This window comes from Podarcis vaucheri, assembly GCF_965113315.1.
Source record: "Podarcis vaucheri genome assembly, chromosome: 4".
Taxonomy (NCBI): domain Eukaryota; kingdom Metazoa; phylum Chordata; class Lepidosauria; order Squamata; family Lacertidae; genus Podarcis; species Podarcis vaucheri.
The window spans coordinates 34,337,004-34,359,923 of record NC_138762.1 but is presented as its reverse complement, the minus strand read 5'-3'; the positions used below and the strand labels follow the sequence as shown (position 1 = coordinate 34,359,923).

General features: G+C 41.3%; 1 protein-coding gene across 13 annotated transcripts in view; it reads right to left on the bottom strand.

Annotated features, from left to right (window-relative positions):
- The window catches only part of ZBTB20 (zinc finger and BTB domain containing 20), a 511,117-nt gene that overhangs the window by 161,525 nt on the left and 326,672 nt on the right, over positions 1-22,920 (bottom strand). For 12 of the 13 annotated variants that reach the window (XM_082221566.1, XM_082221567.1, XM_082221564.1 and 9 more), the window contains one exon: positions 6,394-6,454. The exons of the other annotated variant lie outside the window; for it this stretch is intronic. The gene's annotated coding sequence lies outside the window, so the exon portion shown is untranslated. The remainder of the gene's footprint in view (positions 1-6,393; positions 6,455-22,920) is intronic. 13 annotated transcript variants of the gene reach the window in all.

Sequence of the window (22,920 nt, the reverse complement as noted above, 5' to 3'; positions counted from 1 at the left end):
TGCTATATGAGGAACAATATTGCACAATATACCCCACAGAATAGAAGCCAGCCCATATAAATAGGTACACAAAAAGGGATTTCAGTGAAACAATTAAATGGCTCAGAACCACAATACCACAAGGACTGCCTCTCTCTATGTTAACCAACCCGGACCCTGTGATCAGCATCTGAGGTCCTTCTTTGTGTGCTTCCTCTGTGAGAGGTCTGGAGAGTGGCAACACAAGAACGGGCCTTTTCTGGAGTGGCTCCCTGCTAATGGAATGCTCTCTCCAGGAAGGCTCGTCTCGCGTCTTCACTACATACCTTTAAGAGGAAAAAAATATTCCTCTTCTGCCATGCCTTTGACTGATTAAACAATCTATGACCTTTTGAACTGTGGGGGCCTTGATTTTGATTGCTATTATGCTCTCTCTCTCTCTCTCTCTCTGTGTGTGTGTGTGTGTTTGTGTGTGTGCGTATAGCAAATCGCCATGTCATCTTGGGATGAAGGGTTGTATGGAAATTTTAACAACAGCAGCAGCAGCAACCACAATGTGGCCGTGTTTCTAGGGCCGCTGCGGGTGTGGTCATTTCTGTCTTGTTTTTGTCTTTTTTAGTTGTTCTCTATCTCCCTTTCTAGGATGAGTACACATTGGGTTTGGCAGCTGATCCATCAGCCTAGTGGAGCCATATCTCCAGTCCAAGTGTAGTGTAAGAATAGGATTGCTCGTTTGAAGCAAGCTGGATATATGACTAATAGCAGCACTAAGTACTGAAAAGTTGGCACACAAAGTACTAATGAGCACATTTGCTGATAGTTAATAAAAGCAATTATTGAAATGTTGCTTGTTATTTATTATTAATAATAAGGTAATTACATTAAAGGTCCAGTAATTCATATAAATAGGTTACTAATGTGAGGAAATGACCCTGGGAGATATATTAAGTCATTAGTTGATTGGTTCTTATTGGTAATTATACTTTCCTTTGGGAAAGTAAAGATTCCCCATGAGGGAACCAGTAAAACCAGTGTACTTTGATAATTTTCTTATAAGAATGCTTTTTGGGGGTGGAGGTGCAGAGGACTGCTTGCATGGCTATAGGAAGGTGAGATGGAACTAAGTTAATATCACACAATGAGAAAGTGTCCAACCTTTTCAGTAGAAATTTTTGATCTAAAATTTCCCGGACTCAAAACTTTTACCTCATTCTGTTCCTGTTTATACCTCTTGGGTAGAAAACAAGATACAAAACAAATATCACTATTAAAATAATGTTGCTCTTATTTGTCTTTATTTTGAAAGACTACAGTGTTGAGTAAAAGTAGGGTCAGTGGAGTGCATGCGAATGCTGTGATGCCTTTGTAATTTGTCCTAATATATGCAACAATTCCCTTGATTCTACAAGTAACTCACCACTGTTATTAGCTTCTATATGTAATCCAGTGCAAGAGAGGTTAGCAGTAGTAAAACCAATGCAACAATGACAAAACTCCAAAAAGGGAAATACACTAGACAGCTGCAGAAAAAGCCAAAAGCCAAGACCACATATAGTGCCACCTTAAAGACTTAAAAAACATTATTGTGGCATAATTTTTCATAGGATACATCCCATTTTATCAGATGTACACTACTCTAAGTGTGTAGGTTTATATACCCTGAGACAGAAGTAAAAACAGAAAAATGTATGATGATTTTTACAAAGAACCAAACAGTGAAAATGACAGCAATGGGCATGTCACAGAGCATAAATGAATGCAAAATCCAATCGAATGACTAGAAGATGAAGTCAGTATGGGTGGATCCACTCCTGAATAACTGCCACTAGGGCGATGAATAGGAAGCAAGACTAATAGTGTAAACAAACACCAAAAGAGGGATAATTTATCTCTGAAGCAAGCTAGCCATCCCAAGGATTTAAAATGAGATTCCACAGAACCAAATATGCTAATGAATTCCAGGCCTGAGCTTTTCCACTCAAGCCTCCCTCTTCGTTGGATAACAGTGACTCTTAGGACTCTACAGGAAGTCATGGAAGAGTGAAATGTTCTCCTGCTGCTTTCTGAATGTTACCATTTTTAATACCTAATTTGTAATGTCTGATGTAGATGGTGACAAGTGGTGCTCCACTAGTTTTTCCTCCCGGGCTTGCCCTGTAGTGGATCTTGTCTGACTTTTTGTTTCTGCAGTAACATGGCAACTGGTGCTCTCTCACATTCACAATCTTCTACCAGTCTAGAAGTCATGGAGTATCCTGGGAACTGTGGTTTGTTAAGGGTGATGGAAATCAAAGATCTGTGAGGTTAGCACCCTTAACAAACTAAAGTTCCCAGGTTTCTTTGGGGAAGGTAATACCTGTTAAAGTGTCTGAAGAGTGCTTTAAATGTGTGGTGTGCATAATGTATAAAAGATGCTCATGAAGAAAATCACCATACATACATGTTGCTCAGAAGCATCTCTGACTGACTGACCAAACCTGTTCACCCGTCACCTGTACCCCGTGATCAACTCTAGCCCAGAAACCTATGTCCCCACTGTGGAAGGATGTGTGGATCCATAATTGGCCTCCACAGTCACTTATGGACTCACCGTTAAAACCGTGTTCATGGAAGACAATCTTACTCGGCTACGAGTGATTGCCAAAGAAAGAAGAAGAAGAAGACCTGTTTACCTGTCACAGGTATTGCATTACAATTGGAATGATCACTTTTACAGAAGCATGTCTACAACTAGTGCCTTTGTTTACTACTGGTTGCATACCGGAGGCAATAACTTTCCTGCTGCAGAATGACGATTCCACTCAGTGACTCCTCTGGAAGCTTACACAATAACCAAAGAAAAGATACTCTGCCACATTATTCATTGGTGAAGGAAAGAAAATTGAATTTAATCATAGAACTATTTACATAGCTTCCGTAAGGAATCTAGGCACTTACTGGCATCGGAGAGGGCTTTGGCATGCCTGCATTTGTTTCTCAACACAACAACCCATCTCCAACTTAGAACGTATGAATTTTGTAGATGGAATATTGTCTAACAAAGTGTTTCTACCCAATATCGGAGAGGAAAATATCAACATAGCTTGTCAAGATTTTGTATGGTACAAGAAAAACACCAATGTTATTTCACAACCCATTATTTTCACAAGAATATGAATCGAGGAGATAAACTATGTCAACTTCCTCAGAGCACACTTATTATAGGATATTGTTTGAACCCACACTAATGACTCCTCAAGGTTAGTTATTACAGTGATTAGAAGCTAGGAGGATATTTTCTGTGGTGCTACAGAACAGAAAGTCAGCATTAAGAAAACCTTAACAACCCAGTGAAAGTAATGGCCTGAGTGAGTGCTTCTGCTGTTTTAAACAAGGGAAATAAACCGAGCAGAAGCTGAAACAGTGAACTAACTAGATCTTTGGTTCTCCAAATCAATAAGCTGTTTTATTTCTGAAAAGTAAATGCTGTATAGATGGCCTTCACTCACTTTTCACCCCATTCAGGCTCCTTTTTTTTAATAAGTAAGCTATATGGTAACAAAGGTATTTGTTGCAAAGCTTGTCAATTCAATGGAAATCCTGTATTTCAAATGATGAAAATGCCCACATTGTGGGAGGGATGTATAAAACCTCCTCAATTATTTCTGCAGATATTTCTGCCTAACTAAACAGCAGCACTGTACATTTGGAGCCCTTTTTCACAGAAGCAGGTATTTCATTTTTATGGGTAGAAAATTCCGAAGTATTACTTTGCAGGTTGTCTTATATCATTTGCCATTTACATTTGAAGAGATTCAACATATGGTACAACATATGGTTCCCTGTTAAGAAAGCACAGACCTGGCTTAATCACAGAGCAGTCCTGACTCAGAAGGCAACCCACAAGCCTCCCTGGAGCCACAACTCCAAGCCCCTCTATATACCCCTTGGAATTCGCCCCAAACCACACCCTTCCCCTTGTTTCATACCCAAGTGTTGTTGCTGGGCTGGAACATGATAATGATCACTTTCCCTGCTATAGGTGGACAGTGGTTGCAGGCCCTTGCAGACTGCCCTCAATTCCCAGGGCAGCCAGGAGTTACATCCCTGCAGCTTCCAGCAGTGGCCCGGGGATGACCACCTACATAGATTAGCACCTTGGGGGTGGGCAGAATCCTTGGCATGGCGCTGTTCAAAATTTCAGCCCTCCAGCGGAAGGCTGGAATGGAATTACATTCGAAGCCTGAAGTTGTGGCCAATTTTTATCCCAGATTGTTGTCTTGTCAAGTCTGTTCCTTTACACCTGGAAAATTGTCCATGGGGAAATGTGGTCCTTGTGTTGACAATGATTTCCCATCTCTGGTATATATGGACAAAACCTTCCCTTTCCTCCCTGCCCCCCAAGGAAACTTATTCAGGGTATGGAAGTGTCTAAATGTGCATAGATCAATACTCAAAAATATTAGCATAGCTATGGTGCATGCCTGTGTTTGCAACTGCAGAATTGTCTAGTGTACCTCTTTCCCCATTTTTTCCTTAACACTTACACACAAATGTGATTTGCTATTCTGTAATTTAAAATTATTCCTACTATATGTGATGCTCATTTTTTGGTATCATCAGCAACCAACTGTCTATCTCTTCTTATACTTTCTGCATTAGAAAGTAACTGCTTTGAATTCCATGCTGCCTGGTAAGTTACCGGCCCAGATATCACAAAACTCCATTCACAAGTAGAAGCACTTGTGAATGTGGTATGGCAGCAATGTAAAACACTGTAATATTAAGAAAGTCATGGGGGGAAAGTTACTGCCTAGACACACATCTGAGTGGAGATGCAGAATTGGGAAAACGTATCTCTAAAACACATCAGAGACCTGCTCATCATTTGAAGGGCACACCTCTTCTCACAACTTCCTATACAAAGAAAGAGAGCTTCTTGATCAGATCAAATCCTGTAATCCAGCTATCACACTCTTTCTCATCATGGTCAACCAGATGCATCTTGAAAAGTCCACAAGCAAGGCACGAGGGCAACATTCTTGTCCCATTGTTGCTGTCCAGCAACCAGTATTCAAAACACAAGTAAGGTCCATAAGAAAATGTTGCTGTGTTGCATCCTGCCCTCTTGCATTTCCCCTCCTTCCTGGTTTTCTATCTCAGCCATCAAAACAGTCACACAGCATTCCAAAGCCACTGAGCATGCTCTGTCCTCCATGGTACTCACCCATTCCCCACTGTCCTCCAGGTTTCTTTTAAAAAAACACATTTTACTTCTGGAAATCATGTGTTTCTTCCAAGCCTGTTGATCTCCAGCCATTTTGGTTACTTAAAAACTGCCTCAGATCCTTTAAGTACCATTGCTCACCCCTGTCAGGTAAAGCATGTCTGATAGGATGTGGGGTAAAGCAAGTGATTAGTGTGGTAGTGGCAGCAATCAGCTGTGCAATGTAAGGGCTCTGTTGGCCGCAAGAGCAGTAAGGCTGACAGCAGTAGGACCTGGTGCGGGGGACAGACTGGACCAGTGATGGCACCAGTGGCTGCACTATGCTGAGAGCCCATAAGTCTTGTGCATCCACTGCCTTGTCTATCATGTCCCCCGTTTGAAGATAACTGCAGTGGCAGACTTTGGGCTTTAAAATTTCAGCAGTGCCCTGTGCAATGCCAAAATTTGGCACCTTACCACCTCTCGACTTCCGTTGTTTGTCATTGTTGCTGTGCTCCCTGTGGCCCCCTCTTGGTTCAGCACCCAGTGCAGGCAAACCGATCGAGCTCCCCTAAATTGGCATCTGATAACTGATTGGTTACTACATAAAAATCAAACACTGCTGTGGTCATACGTGACATCCTTGCTAGCTAAAACAAGGGGACTTAACTGCATTATGGAAAAACATGTTAGTGGAAAATACAAAGGTTCCAAATTCTTGTAAACAAGAATGCATGCTATGTGAGCTGCAGTTATATGTCAGCTGACATTTTACTTGGAAACATTCAAGGAAGGCAGGCTAGAATCTTATTAATGTTGCTATCAACTCAGAAAAAGCTCTTTTGGCTATAGCAAGAGTTAAGGTTGATCATCCTAAAAACTTATTTTGTGAGATGCCACTTTCAGCCTTGTAATTTATAAGTCAAAGAGCCAAGAAAACAGTAAGAAAACCAAACTACTGAACAGTAATTTATGACACAGGCATTTTGAGTCTACAACTCTTCAAAGAGGTAAATTCAACAGGGGAAACAATTTGAGGGATCCAAAGTTATCAAGGTTAACAGTTTCATAATATGTTATTTCCAAAGTGTGCCTACCAGACCAAGGAGACAAGTCCCATTGAATAGACATGGATTCTTCATAATTGTCAAAGCTAAGTGTACAGCTGATAACTGGAAATGCACTTGGTTTTACATTTTTTGTTACAGACTTCTACACAGATGACTTACCTTATAGCAAGTGAGTCTGTAGCTGTTTGGTGCTTTGTAACTCAGAAATGTTTGCTGTTTTCTGGAATTGAAAAAGTTAAAAAGAGAACATGATGATCATGGAAGATTTAGTGGAATTGGCTTGTCAAAATGATGAAGCAAAAGGGCTTTTATAGAGTATGTTCACAACAAAAAAACTTTAACATAATGTATAAAAGTGCAGAGTGGCTTTTGTCACGGCTAAGGAGAAAAAGCAATATCATTAATTCAGACAGTAAGAGAGTAAGACTCTGTTGAAAATCTCCTTGGGATAGATCACAGAATTATATTCTTGGCTAGATAAATGGAACCTGGCAAGTCCCAGTTCTTGTTGCGATGCTTTATAAAATGCCATTGGTTTTCTGCAGTCTGTCATCTCCAGTACATGATAAGAAAAGGGTTGGGCTGTTTTCTTCAGTATTTATCTACAATCTTACTGAAGGCTACAAATGTCTAAAATGGGGGTTGGGGGAGGCTCCAATAAAGCTATCTCTTAAACACATTCTATTCACATTTGTTACTTTCTCCAGATTTAACTATGAGAAACTACCTTATTATGAAACCTGCAAAAAAGCTTGGCTCAAGAAACTGATGCCCAAACAATGCTCTGTTCCCTTCACACTCCTGATACACAGTCTGCCCAATCATTCAGACCATAATCCCCCTTTTTGTTTCCACATCTAGACTCTCCATACAAGGTCATTAAAACACCTGTACCTCTTAATATTTTTTTCAGGCTTCCTGCTCAGAGCCGGTGCTCTATTATGCTTTTTAAAATAGTAAATAAGTAAGTAAAGCGAAGTGGAAAATATTTATGCTCGGTCAATCTAGTTGAGGTGGGGAGCAGCAGTGAGAAACAGAAGGAAGTGAGTGACCGTGATGTATCTCAAGTCAAGTAAGAGAATAAAAATGCCTCAGAGAGCTACAGATATGTTATTTCACCTTCAATGTTAGGTAAGGCCATGAGAACAAATACAAAGGGAAAATGTATTACAAGTCATTATTATCAATACAAGCCAAGCCTCATTAATTGATTTACAAATGGGATGGGTTTCAGCCCGACATTTGAAAATGTATCCTGCAATCCTTCCCATCAATCATATCTGGGTAAGGCTTCATGTTAAGCCTTTTCTCTTTGGGATTACTCATGAGTAATAATCACCCCAAGTTGGGATGCTTTCTTATTCACAGACCTGTCTGCAGGGAGAGCAAAAGGCTCTTATTTAAAATGCCGTCACTCCTTGCCAGACAATCTTTACTTTGTGAAGAGCTGCAGCAGGCTCACAACTAGGAAAAGCTCCATTTCAAACAGGAGGTTGGAGATGTCCCAGCCAGCTGGTCTGCTCATACGTTTCCAGTGAACTGCTTTTCATGGCAGGATGGGTGCTCACTCATGAACAATTATGTTGTTTCTACTTGTGGGTTGCAGAGCAAAGCAGTAGCCTAGTTCACACATATCATTCTGAAGCGCTTTGTTAAAGAGTGAAAGAACAGATTCCTGCAGTGCTACCTCTTGCAAACTCAACATTTGGTAACACTTTTATTAGAACCAACCCAAATGTCTCAGAATATTGGGCAAGCTTTTGAATTCTTTATGAGACTGAATGGCAAGCAAAAGGAGATGGGGAGAAAAAGAGAAAAAGCCCACTTGATGTTGAAGTCAGAAGGTCTACATTTAGTGCAGTCTAAAGACGGAGGAGATAGCAAACATAGCTGGATTCTGTGCTAGCTGATTTCTGTATTTTTGTTGAAAGTTACATTAAATTATGGCAAATATCTGGCTGTTATGTTTCAACAGCATAAGAACTGATTTGCTGGATCAGACCAGTCTACCCAGTCCAGCATCCGTTTTCCAACAGTGGCCAAGCAGATGCTTCTGGGGACAATGAAGGCATGATGAAAATTGCCTCTCTGGATTTTTTTTAAAGAAGCATTTTTACAGAAGCTCTCCAACCCCGCCTCATTTTATTCTTAAACACTATACTCACACTAATCTCTTTGAGCACCAATAGCATATTTCCCATTCAGACATAAAAGATAATCAGTAGCTTCCATGCATGTTCCTGAGTTTGAATTTTACACTTTCCTTTCCTGTTGGTCGCTTCATTACACGGCAGTCCGAATACCAAAACACTATACTTTTTAAAAAATGCAGACCCTGCTTTTTCATTCAAGCCAGCACCTGAGTCTTTGTAAACCAAAACATAATGTCTAAATTCAAGGTGTCTGTGATGTTGTTTTAGAACTGTATAACCCCAAAGTACTCATGACTACTGCATGTAAAACTGCTGAACATAAAAACAGCAAGGAATTTCAAAAAGCCCAAGCTAAATGCTACAATATTCCATAAGTCCTGCCTTGGTGTCCCCACCCCCCATAAGGTGCAGCTACAGAATCCCATGAAATTTTGACTTGACATCACACCCACAGTAAGATGGCATCACATATTGCTTGCCCCAGGCACATAAGGTGTGCAGCCTGCCTGGGATGGGTTGGCCCTGGCATGAAGGCCGCCCCTTGACATGGCTCAAGTGTGTCATTCCTGCCAGCACCGCCTCTTGGGAGGTATGCTATGGCTCACTGACCCCCATGTGGGCTCCTGGACAGCAATTCTCCTTCCTGGACCTTTTTAACAGGCTAACCTGATGTTAAAGAATACCACTCAATGCTTTATCTCCCAAAGTTGTGATGTCTGCTAAGAGGCAGGTGAAATCCTGCAAACAGGCCAATTAGACTGCAGGAAAAAATCCTCCCTGGCCCCAAAATATGATGGCCAAGAATTCCAAAGCAATGTCCTCATACTGTTGAGCCCTATCACCTTTGTGAAAGATAACAAGGTGTGTGTGCGGGTGGTGATCCAACGCTGATCTGCTCCACACAGGCAAGAGGCAGAGTGCTGTTCCACTTTAAAGCGGGAAGGTGGTCTTGGCTGCCGCCAGGCCTCTACCCCTGACCAACCCCCTGGCGCTCTCCTGATTGGCTGGATTAGCAGCCAATTTAGTTCCAGGAAATGTGTGGTTGGAAGGGGGGAGCTTGCTTCGCCTTCTGGCCACACGTAGCAACCCTCCTCCTCTGTTTCCAGGTTCCCGGCCTGCTGCATGCTGCACCAGGCAACAAATGGCACCACCCACAAAGGACACGACAAGCCTTCATTTTTGCTGTATGTCCTATCCTCCAAGACCAAAATAGCAAGAATCCATACCAAAGTATACATGCAGAGAAACACTACTGGCTACAACTGCTATACAGTATACCGTAAGCTGCAGCCACACAACTTCATGAAACCTAGTTTACACATAGAACTAGAATTCAGAGCAGCAGAAAGAGGCATGTTATAGAAAAATATAACATAGTTATTTTCCACAAATTATAACTCTTTCCAATATGTTAAACTGAACACAGAATTAACTGTACATGCAACATCATTTGAAAGAAAGCAAACACCTTTCTTTCTTCTAGAAAGCTAAAATGAAATGAAATGAGGTATAAGAACATATTTTAAATATAAGGAACCTTTACCTAGATAGTTTATAAATACACTGCCATAATGCACCATAAGAGAACAGATTCCCGAAATCATGAGGACAGTACATTACCAGATTAATATTAATCTCTAGAGTGCTAGATTAATTTCCTGTCCATGTTAATGTCCTTTTGATTACAACAGAAAATAATCATTGGGGGTGGAGAGATCTTTCAATTGCAAAAGTAGCTAAGACTTAAAACATTAACAACTTTTAGAGCTTTTAGCCCAATATGTATAATTAAACATAAAAAGCTAGGTCAATGCAATGTTATCTCTCCCCCTCCAGTTGTGCAGAAGTCATAGAAATTTGGGGTCAAAGTTTACACAATAGATTCCACACTGGCTTCGTTCGCACTGATGAAAAGAATCTCTACTGAATTCAGTGTATTTACTGCAAACAAAAGAACCAATCAAGTGTGTGGGTTGTGGATGGATGAGAAATTTACCGTGCTTATGTAAACAGAAATACAGAACAGTGCATATATTTTATTCACTTATTAAAAATGTTTAAATCATAACAATCTGCTCAAATACTTCCTGAGACAAAGGAAGCTACCGTATAGTGAATAAGCCATTGGCCCATGTAGCTTAATATTGTCTACACTGAATGACAGTGGCTCTGTCAGTTTTATATGGGAGTCTTTTCCAGCCCGACCTGAAGATGCCAGTAACTAAAGTTGGGTCTTCCTTTCAGTCACCTTTAAAGTGCAGTCCTATACTTATGTACCTAACAGTAAGTCATATTGAACTCAATGGGATTCACCTCTGAGCAGGGGTGAAGGGAATGCCATCCTTCTGACAGTGGTGTTCCTGCTGCTTACTGGAGTGTGAGCCATGGTGGCACCGAAATTGGGCCAGCGCTGACTCGCCACACAGACTTGACCTCAATGTCAGCCTGCCCCTCCCTGGTCTTGTAAGCGGCAGTGACACTGCAGTTGGGAGGGTGGTAGCATAGTACTGCTTCACCATGCCAGTCACTCCTGCTTCTGAGTAGACATGTACCAGAACTGCAATGTAAATCATCAAGAAAATCCTGGCACATGCCCCTGACAGGGACTCAAGGTGGCTTACAGATAAATGCATGCATTCCTTAGGTCACTCATTCAGGACTTCCATGTATGAATCGGAACACATGGGGCTCTACAACAGGAGCAATTGGCTGAGATTTGTCAAATGGAACCTATTTCTCAATGATATGCAACATGTTGAAAAACTTAATATTGAAGATTGCATCTTCAACATTTCACAATTATCATTGGATTTTAACACACAGCCACCATTTTAGACAAGAGTATTCTTTTAATAGTTACATCATCTTGCCGCTTGTGAGGTATTTCTTAAGTGTTATTACATCAGAAAAAATTTAAAAGGTCATACTGAAAGCAACCGGGTTCTGCACCAGTACACTCCCTCAGTTTTTTTTTTTTAGCAAAAGCAAGAAATGAAGGCTGAGGAAATTTGAAAATGTAAATAGAAAAATGTCCTTGATATTTCTTTTAAAACCAGGGAAAAATAATAATGTGCTTTTATTGGACTACGTAGGTCATCAAATATAACTGCACGTACAACTTATTGTAATGTCTAGTCCTCATAAATGGATTAATGGATTTCTTTTTTCAGACTTTCCAAAACAATACTCACTTTGAGCTTAAAACACAAATGAGAATTTTCAGCCAAAAAGGTCATTGTTTCAGAAGTTACAAACCACTGTAGACAGAGGACTCAGAATGAAAGTGCTGCTTCATCTATAACTATTATAAAGATAGGTAATGAATTTAAAGTACATTCTGGAAAGAATAAATAAAATTTGCAGTACTGATCTGCCCTATTTAGACTACAGGAAAGTGACCAAGTGAGAAAATGCCAAATAAAAACTGTCTTGTTATAGAGCCATCCATTCATAAGAAATATTCAGAGAATGTTCCATTGCATCTATATATTACAGTAAAGCCTTAAGAGCTACACTCTTAAATGTAAAAAATATATACTTTTTATGCTAAATAATATCGGTTCTAATTGATGCCAGTTCTCAGCCTTACTTAGCTTCCGACTAGTATTTGCTCTGCTGCAGACCCAACACGCAGGGTTGTGTATTTGTGTTTTATTAGTGGGCTGGAGAAATATTATCATCTCAGCTGTGAGTCCTGGAATACCTCAGAGGGTGAGGCTCAGACTGACTCCAGCTACAGTTCTTTCGGGGGATACAGACACGTAGAGAAAGCTTTTTTTTTTTAAGGGCTCTAGAAATTCAATTCTCATCCCTGCTTATAAATGACAGTAAAATAAATGATACATAACTTGTTTTAGCATAGCAATCTTCCGGTACTCTGGATGGCACTCACTAAAACCTCACATTTCTTACTTGTGCTGTTACATTCCTCATTTCTATGTAACATTTGAACAATCTGTCAAGGATGTGAAGATTCTGGCAGCATTTGTTCCTTTGCTACCAGTTTATGCCTGTTACAGCATAGTGTGTAATTGGTGGCTCGGACTCTAATTGGCTTGGTAACATGGGACAACATCTACTTTTGTGTGCTGGTTTATCAAGCCAAGCCATATTGACTGCTGGCTGGCCAAAGTACTAAGTGTAGCTGATTTGTTTGTACAGTAAACATGACACCGCACAAGAATGATGCTCTAGAGAAACTTACTTCGTAACGCACAGCGAGTGTGGTGTTCTGGACTTTTATGCAATGTTAATTTCCAGCCTTGGGGTTACCAGAGCACAGATTACTGTAGCCAAGTTGTCTTGTAGTTAAACTGATGGAAGGCACATCACACCGCTGAAGCCACTTGTACCTCAACAGCAAAGGATCAAAGAAAACACCCAAACCATGAACCCTCTCCTTCAGAGGAGGTGTGATTACACCACTCAGCTGGTCAGAAGAACCACCCACCAACAGCATCTCAGTCCTGTCTGGAATAAGCTTCTGTTTATCAGCCCTCATCTAGTCCATTATCACAACCAAGCACTGATTCACTCCCTCACCTGCAGAAAATGAAAAGGACAACTAGAGCTGTGTGTGGTCAGTATACTGATGACATCACATTCCAAAACACTATGACCCCACTCAGTGACTTCCGCAGATGTTAAACAGCATGGGGGACATAACCAACCCATGCAGAACCCCATTCTGGAGAACTCACAAAGCTGAATAATGCTCCTCAACAACCACCTTCTGGAACCAGTCTTCCTAGTAGGAGCAGAACCGTCATAATGCAAACTCTTGTTTTTTTAAGTTGAAAGGTCTGCCTGTTGCACCTTTTGAACTGTGATGGGTATCATCACTTAACATTGCAGTCACTGAGGGTTGAACTTGTGTGAGAGACCTTATCATACATTAATACTCATGGAATAAGTCCCTGAGCCAGCAGCTGGATGCTTATGTTTATAGCTCTGTTATTCAATAAAGTTTTGCCCCAGCCTGCCCTCCCACCCCCACCGTAACCCACTACTTCAGGGATTCCTAAAAAGCAATGAATTCTAACTTTTGCTTTCCATTAAAAAAAAACCACAGTGAGAAGGCAGGACAAGATCTTGGTGTATTCTGAAGGCACATTCTAGCAAACTCAAGTAAAGAATATCCACTGTGTCAGTTGGTGATATTAGAGCAAAGAATTCTAAAAATCCTGTTTTATAGCACACATTCACAGAAACCAGTGACTGTTATTTCAGTAACAAGAACAATACTTCTATGTGGATGTGTTAATCTCATTCTGCTAGTAGCCAGTCAACGCTGCCCTTCATTTTCATTTTCCGAAGTGAATGCCCTCTTCCTTTTCCCCTAGTGAGATAGAATTGTTTGTACCATATCAGAGCCTACACATTTTAGTAAATAATATTAGTGCTGTGAAAGTCTCAACATCAACATATGTCTTCACAGACTGATTCTAGATATAATTTCTCGCCTAAACAGACTTAAATGATAGTTTCTGCTTTGATCTTTTCTCTCCCTGCTCTGTTAGGGGCACCATATCTGCAGGGCTTGGAGTTTATAAAAAGGCAGCCATGTTTTATAAGCCTTTGATGATATCTTTAAACATAGCTTTGATTTTAAAGTTGCATTCAACACTTTCTCCATTAACCTTGATTCCATTTTGGAATTAGAATCACTGTGGCTCTCCCAAAAGGCCAATTTGGAAATCTGCAGTCACTTGCAGACTGGATTTTCTTTTTGCGTCCCTTTATAAGGGAACACAGAAGGGTTAAAATACTTGTGTTACTGAAAGTATATTGCTTTTAAATAAAAAAATATATATGGATGTTTACTCAGAATTAAGGCCTATTGTGTTTAATGGGGCTTGCTTCTCCTTAATGAGTGTGGACAGTATTCATGCAGCCTCATCTATTTCACAAGTTTCCAAACTACTGCATGTTGCAAAGGATTCAAAACGGTGTTCTAAAGAGTACACTTGGTTAATGCGGAACTCTGGTGAGTCCTGTGGTACCTCATCATGGCTCCCCATGAATAGGCCAGAAAGCATCCGCCACCGTGCATCACAAAAAAGAATGATATTCTTGGGTAAATTGTCTTGCTTGGAAGCATGTACTGTATACAATTAATGATCTTCTCACTGAAGACCCCCTGAGTCTCCCCAAACACAGTTAAAAAGCCAATGCTCTTTCCATTGGAAACTGCAAGCTACAATGTGTTTATGTTTAGTCGTTTAGTCGTGTCCGACTCTTCGTGACCCCATGGACCAGAGCACGCCAGGCACTTCTGTCCTCCACTGCCTCCCGCAGTTTGATCAAACTCATGCTAGTAGCTTCAAGAACACCATCCAACCATCTCATTCTCTGTCGTCCCCTTCTCCTTGTGCCCTCCATCTTTCCCAACATCAGGGTCTTTTCCAGGGAGTCTTCTCTTCTCATGAGGTGGCCAAAGTATTGGAGCCTCAGCTTCACGATCTGTCCTTCCAGTGAGCGCTCAGGGCTGATTTCCTTCAGAATGGAGAGGTTTGATCTTCTTGCAAGCTACAATAGTTCAGTCATTTAATACTGGGTAGGTCACTGGTGTAGTGTAACATATGCAGAGTTAGGTTTAGTCTAGGGAGACTCAGATTCAAATCCCCACTCAGACAGATACTAGATGTATGGTGATTGACCCAGATTTTTGAATACAATATATAAACTAGGTGATAGGGCTTGCTCTAATAACAAAAGTGCAAGGTGAGAGAGGGGCACTGAAGCTGAGGGGCACTTCCTGCAGTTCCCCTCACACCAGAGTTTATCCCCCACCCTCCAGGCAGTTCAGAGCCTGGGTTAGGGACTAGAGTTGAGATGAGAGGCTGCAGGGAGATGGTTCAGAACCACTTACCCTTTCACTCCTTTTGCTTTAGAAATTGGGACTTCAGCATAAATCTCAGTGGGAGACTGGGCAAATCATTAACTCTCAGCTTAACCTACACTGAAAGACTGTTATGAGGGTAAAGTGTAAGATCACCCGTAGCTTCTTGGAGGAAAGACAGCATAACAAGAAGTACAATTAATTAAATGAAGTCTGCCTAGCATTAGTGCATATGGCAATCTGAACCTAGTGTAGTGGTTTGAGTCAAACATAAATGCAAACAGGTTTATCTTCTGTAGCAAATGACTCCTAAAAACAGAATTCAAGGCACCATCATGTCATCTCTTGCAATGATGATCCAAGTCCAGGTGAGAAAGAAAGAGGCCAATCTGTTACTGTATCAATTGCTGGGTAGGCTTCATAGCCTTTGAACTGGCCACAGAGAAACTTGATATATTTAAGATATGTACATCAGAATCTCAGGCCTTCGTTAGGAGATAGTAGAAGCATTGCTGTGATTGTGAAGACTGCAAAAAAGTTGCTTAACCAGGATCATAAGGTAAACAAATGGCTCCCAAAAGCAGTGGTCCTCAAAATGGTGCCCTCCAGATGTAGCAAACAGATGGTTCCCTACAACAGCCGCCATCAGCTTGGTACCCTCAAGATATTTTGGTCTTGGTTGCGCTGGTCGATGATCTCTGGTGGGCTAGAGACAAAGGGGAGAGATGTTTCCTAGTTCTGCTGGATCTCTCAGCAGCTTTTGGTACCACCGACATTAACATCCTTCTGGACCGTCTTGAGGGGCTGGGAGCTGGGGGCACTGTTATATAGTGGTTCCGCTCCTTCCTCCTGGGCCGTGTTCAGAAAGTGGTGGTGGGGGATGAGTGTTCAGACCCCTGGGCTCTCACTTGTGGGGTGCCTCAGGGTTCCGTCCTCTCCTCCATGCTTTTCAACATCTACATGAAGCCGCTGGGAGAGATCATCAGGGGGTTTGGACTGGGTGTTCATTAGTATGCGGATGATACCCAGCTCTACCTCTCTTTCAAATCAGAACCAGTGAAGGCGGTGAAGGTCCTGTGTGAGTGTCTGGAGGCGGTAGGAGGATGGATGGCGGCTAACAGATTGAGGTTAAATCCTGACAAGACAGAAGTACTGTTTTGGGGGGACAGGAGGCGGGCAGGTGTGGAGGATTCCCTGGTCCTGAATAGGGTAACTGTGCCCCTGAAGGACCAGGTGCGAAGCCTGGGAGTCATTTTGGACTCACAGCTGTCCATGGAGGCACAGGTCAAATCTGTATCCAGGGCAGCTGTTTACCAGCTCCATCTAGTACATAGGCTGAGACCCTATCTGCCTGCAGACTGCCTCGCCAGAGTGGTGCATGCTCTAGTTATCCCCCACTTGGACTACTGCAATGTGCTCTATGTGGGGCTACCTTTGAAGGTGACCTGGAAACTACAACTAATCCAGAATTTAGCAGCTAGACTGGTGACTGGGAGTGGCCGCCGAGACCACTTAACACTGGTCTTGAAAGACCTACATTGGCTTCCAGTACGTTTTTGAGCACATTTCAAAGTGTTGGACTGACCTTTAAAGCCCTAAACGGCTTCGGCCCAGTATGCCTGAAGGAGCGTCTCCACCCCCATCATTCTGCCCGGACACTGAGGTCCAGCACCGAGGGCCTTCTGGCGGTTCCCTCACTGCGAGAAGTGAAGTTACAGGGAACTAGGCAGAGGGCCTTCTTGGTAGTGGCACTCACCTTGTGGAACACCCTCCCACCAGATGTCAAAGGAAAAAACAACTACCAGACATTTAGGATACATCTGAAGGCAGCCCTGTTTAGGGAAACTTTTAATATCTGAAGCACTATTGTATTTTAATATTTTGTTGGAAGCCACCCAGAGTGGCTGGGGAAATATAATTAAAAAATTGTTATTTTTTTATTATTATTATTATTATTATTATTATTATTATTATTTGGACTATAACTCCCATCTGCCCCAGTCAATTCAGCTGCTGAGAGCTGTATTCTAAAACATCTGGAGGGCACTGGGTTGGTGAAAGCTGCCCTACAATTACTGTATGTATCTCTTGAGGTTCATCCTCTACATTGTTCCTTTCCATTTCCCAGTTCAACTTTGACAGAAAAGAACTTGCCAGGTAATCTACTTGCCTCATTCCCCCCCCCCTTTCCAACTATTTGCATGTGTTGCAACTATTGAGAACTAGCAGCTTATCTGACATTTTTCAAGTGGTGTCTTATGACCAGCTCTTTCCCCCCACTTTCCCCTGCCATTCCATTATAGGCGGAAACATTCTTGTCCTGCTGGAAAACATTCAGTGCCAAGAAGGCCCATCTTTATGCTGATAACACTAAAATATAAAATAATGCCAACAGCTGGTGCTACAAATGGCTTTTAAAAACGATGTTCATTCACTAAATTCCTCTTGCTACTTTTGACATGAAACACGCAGTCTCTAATTATTCTGATCAAGACGGTGAAATACAAAAACAAACTTTAATTGTGTTTAACAGATATTTAATCAGGATTCACTGAACTACAGATTAAAGCTGAAATTCATAAACCATAATTACCCGATTGTCGCAATCTTTTTGGTCCACATTCTGCTTCCGTCTGGGCGTCTGGCACTTTGCCCTGAATTTCTTTTAGTGTCTTCTCAGCTTCGTTGCTGCTCATGTTTTTCCAGCAGATATTTAGCACAGATTACAAAATATCTGTTCCTGGCAACTTTATTAGCTTTTTTTCTTGCAAAAAGTTTATTCCTTTTATCCCTACGTCAGAAATCCTGGATTAGGGATGTAGTAGCCTGATGCAATCATATCAGCTATGAGATTGGCTTTGTCCTGCCACAAAGTCCTAATAGATGATCTCTCTCTCTCTCTCTCTCTCTCTCTCTCTCTCTCTCTCTCTTTCTCTCTCTCTCTCTCTCTCTCTCTCTCTGTGATGCAAGGCTTTTATATTAGCATTATACTGATGGCTCACTGCATCAGTGAAGTTAATTAGGGTTGCCAGTTTTTTAAATATCGTTCCTGATCCTCGGCCTTTATAACAGCATCCTAGTGTGTAGAAGAAGATGAGAGAGGAAGACGAAGAAGAAATTAAGCTGCCACATTTTTTCCTCATCACTTTTATCTTCATGCTAGGAACTACTTCACCTGCTAAATTTATGCCTGGCACAGTAGTAAGGCAAGTTAAAAAGATGGCAAGCTTCATGTGACACCAAAACATTACAATATAAGAGAAACATATTATTCATTAAGTTGGACCATTTGACTCCAACATCTTGGAAAGTGTAAGAGGATAAATGGAGCATGCAGGAAGTTTATCATTTTCTCATACTGGTCAACTGGAGGGCTGGGTGTTGGTGGTGGGGCTTCTTTTGTCTACTTCATCAGTTTCAGCCTCTTCCCACCACACTCTTCATCTTACTCCCTACTGCATTTGTGGGTTGCAGTTGTTTATTGGCCACCTGGCCCTCTTTTATCCTTTATATCGGGTTTTGGTTCCTGGCTCACTGTTGTTGTTTTTCTTCCTCCAGATAATACTTTGGTACTCGGGCACCGCAATATTCATCTGGATAATCTGTTTGATTCTTCTGGTTCTCATTTTCTCTTATCTATCACTTCTTTTGATATGAAATCTCAGATTAATTTTGCTACCCTTTTGGTGTAGCTCATGTCCCACCTCAACTGAGTTCTGCTCTTGCCCTGAGCTGTGGCTTACTCTTTGCAATTGATATCTCCAATCCTGTGCTAGGCTGGCTGAATGTCTTTGGAAGCAGACTAAGAAATGGATTGATTTATGTTAATTATAAATTTGTTCTTTCTTCTTTTTTTATCCTCTCTTTCTTTTGTCAAGAAGCAGTACTATTCTTCTTTAACTTCTGGGAATCCTCATTGTTGTTGTTTTGTTTTTTCCTACTTTTAACTCACTCTTGAAGTCTGCTCCACTGTTTCTTCCTTCTTAATTCAGGATTTTGCCATGTTTTTTCATATAAGATTCATATTATTTGTTCTGGTTTTGCAGCAGCTGTTACTCCTCTACTGGCTTTACATGCTACCACTCATTCTTTGACTTCTTCTTCAGCCCCTCTAGGTGGTGTCCCATTTGTTGTCCTCTCCCAATCCTTCTACTTGTCCCATTGATTTGGTTCCAGCTTCTCACCTAACTACCGTTGCTCCTGTCATTCTCTCTCCACTTTTAACATGTCTCTTTTGTCTGGCTCATTTCCACTAGTGCATACACATGCTACAGTTTCTCCTATTCATAAAAAAACCTCTTGATCCCTCTTTTCTTTCTGATTATTGTCTCTTCTCTCTGCTGCCTTTTGCTTCTAAACTTTTGGAGTGTGTTGCCTGTTCTCATTGCTTGGATTTTACCCCTTCTAACTTTGCCCTGGAGCCTAAAAACTTTCACTCAGAGGTATGCTCCCCTGAATGAGACCCACTTGTTAGAAAGTGGACCTACAGTGCTGCCTATAAAAGGCAGATATGAAAGAAGCTGGAGCAGCCTCAGTTCCCCATAGCTTCTGAACGGTTTTTTTAGAGATCATCAATGGTAGGTTAATCATCCATCTTGAATCTGAAATCAGCTGTTGTATATACAAAAGCTCATGCCAAAAAGCAAACAAAACAGCTAAGTGCTCCAGCACTCTTTGTCATTTTTATTTTACCTTCATGACTCCAGACAAAGCTTGCAATATTCACTCTCAATCAGCTATGAATCAATGACTCTTATTATGCAAAATAGGGTTCTCCTTTTATTAAAAGTTATACATATAGAAGATAAAAATATTTTGGTTAGTGCATTCCCATCAGAATTATGTAGTCCAGATGTCTCACTCTCCTCCATCCCCACAAGAAAGGTAAAATCACACTAGAAATACAAACAAACATAAATGAACCAAGGAGGTAATAGAACAAATCCTCCGTTTGACCTCTTTTTCAAAGAGTAAAACTACTAACCCACATGCATCTTCCAGGGAATATGCCCTATTGAATTCAGTGGCACTAGAGATGTGCAGCCCTAGTGCCATATATCCAGCACACAACACCTGACGTCAACAGAAAGAGGCTAGCGATTTCTCAAACACTCCTTTTGGGCCGGGAAAATAACGGGTATGACTTCCAGCCACCCACAACCCAAATACCCTAAAGTGCACTCTTACTAAGTCCTGTATTTGGTGTTCAGTTTTACACCTTGGTGACTTTTAATGAAATGCATTTTTAAAAAATATATCCTTCCAAAACCATTTCTTTCCAGCTTGATACGTTTAAGTTCTATTCATACAGCTTCAAGGCTTTTACCTCCACATTTAAACAGTGATAAAGAAATTGCTATACAGTGTGAGCGTTAGTCTTCATTCAGACTGTTCCTCTGAAAACAGTTCACAGGCCTTTGAGATGCAAAAACGTATAAGTCTAATGTAGCCAAGGTCCCCACTTGCTGCACTGCTAAAATCTATTTAGCAGATTCTTCTTGGAAAAATCTGTCCCCAGACTTGAAGCTTAGTGATTTTAAGTGTTTTATGTTAATGATAACGGTTAGTGCTGAGAACAGATGTACCTGGCTGTGGTGCGATCGACTCGATTAGGCTTTTAGGAGTGCTATATTCATATTGGCTTAAAATTTTATGTCAATTTTCAAGGTGTGATGGCTGTACTGGGTGTACTCAGTGTTTTTCTCTGATGTGTGATACATCATTTATGTGTGCATTTTCACAATCTGGGAATTTCTGCACAAACAATTGAGTATATTTTCCCTACTGAGTTGCTTACTCAAAACTTCATTCAGCACTTGTATTCTCCCCCTCTATGAAAACTACATTGTTTATCAATGTACAAGTATATGTGAATATTTATTTACAACTACATGTAAAATATGTTTTACTTCAGTATCAGCTTCAATATCAGTATGTATGGAGAAGTGAAAAAAAAATGCATTCTTCAGTATATCATAGGCAGAGTATGGTGTACAATGTGAGATACTTTTTTCTATGTGATAGCAATTTGGGGTATTATGCATGAGTGCATTTTCCCAGTGAATAATGATCATAGCGTTAGTGCTGTCAGTGAAAGATACTTCACTGCCTGTCTCTAAGTTAACTCTGCATTTGGAAAAAACGCCTTTGTTTCAATAAAGAAAATGACACCTTTGCTTCATTTATATAGCCAAATGATGTGAGCCATATACATGAAGGGGCTATCAGCAGGCTTAGGGTAATCCCATATTGCCTCTGGGCAAAATGAGATGGTGGATAACTGAGCTCTCACTAACAGTGTGCTTTGCAGTGCACTGAGCTGCTCTGTAAGGGGGAAAATGTGTTTTAAAGTGGGGAGAAGGGGCAGAAGATCTGGGGTCCAAAGCAAAAGACCTGGAGATCAGGTCCCCTGAGAAACCCCAAGAACAACAGCTCTGCATGGTCTCTAAAAGGAGATGTATTATTTCTGGCCTGTGATCATAATAAATCAATTCAACAATAATATAAGGAAATGTATATTAAGCACCTGTATCTACAGACAGTGCACCTCCCTACTTTGGAAGAGCCACAGAAGCATAGGAAGGAAAACTTCTGGAGAATACTCAGAGCAGACCTAAATATACAATACCACTTGGAGGAATTATAGCATAGCATTCAACAGGCTGGAGAAATCTTGCAAGACTGAACTCTCAAAAAGCAATTGGCATCTCAGCCTTCAGCCTTTTCAGATTTAATCAAATCCTTTCACAGTGGCTATAAGTTCGCACAACTATTCATGGATCCCCAAAACACAACTGGGGATGTCAAAAGGACATGACTTATGGTACCCATGTGACAAAACAGCAAGGAATTATTAGCACATCAGCCATAAGTAGTCATTTGACTTTGGGTAATTTTTGACCCCCTTCATGGATCACTGCCCCTTCATGGATCACTGCCTTGCCGTGGCGAAGGGGCTTGAAGAACTCAGAGAAGCGATGAACTATGCCGAGCAGGGCACACAAGATGAACAGGTCATAGTGGAGAGTTTTGACCAAACGTGATCCACCTGGAGTAGGAATCGGCAAGCCACTCCAGTATCCCTGCCAAGAAAACTCCATGGACAAAGACAACAGGCATATAAAAGTTATGACACTGGAAGATGAGCCCCTCAGGTCGGAAGGTGTCCAACATGCTACTGGGGAAGAGCGGAGGACAAGTACAAGTAGATCCAGAGCTGATGAAGCGGCTGGGCCAAAGCCGAAAGGACGCTCAGTTGTGGATATGCATGGAAGCGAAAGGAAAGTCCAATGCTGTAAAGAAAAATATTGCATAGGAACCTGGAATGTAAGAACCATGAACCTGGGTAAGTTGGATGTGGTCAAAAATGAGATGGCAAGAATAAATATTGACATCCTGGGCATCAGTGAGCTAAAATGGACGGGAATGGGCGAATTCAGTTCGGATGACTACCATATCTACTACTGTGGGCAAGAAACCCGTAAGAGAAATGGAGTGGCCCTCATAGTCAACAAAAGAGTGGCGAAAGCTGTACTGGGATGCAGTCTCAAAAATGATAGAATGATCTCGATACGAATCCAAGGCAGACCTTTTAACATCACAGTAATCCAAGTTTATGCACCAACTACTGGTGCTGAAGAAACTGAAATTGACCAGTTCTATGAAGACTTACAAAACCTTATCGAAGTGACA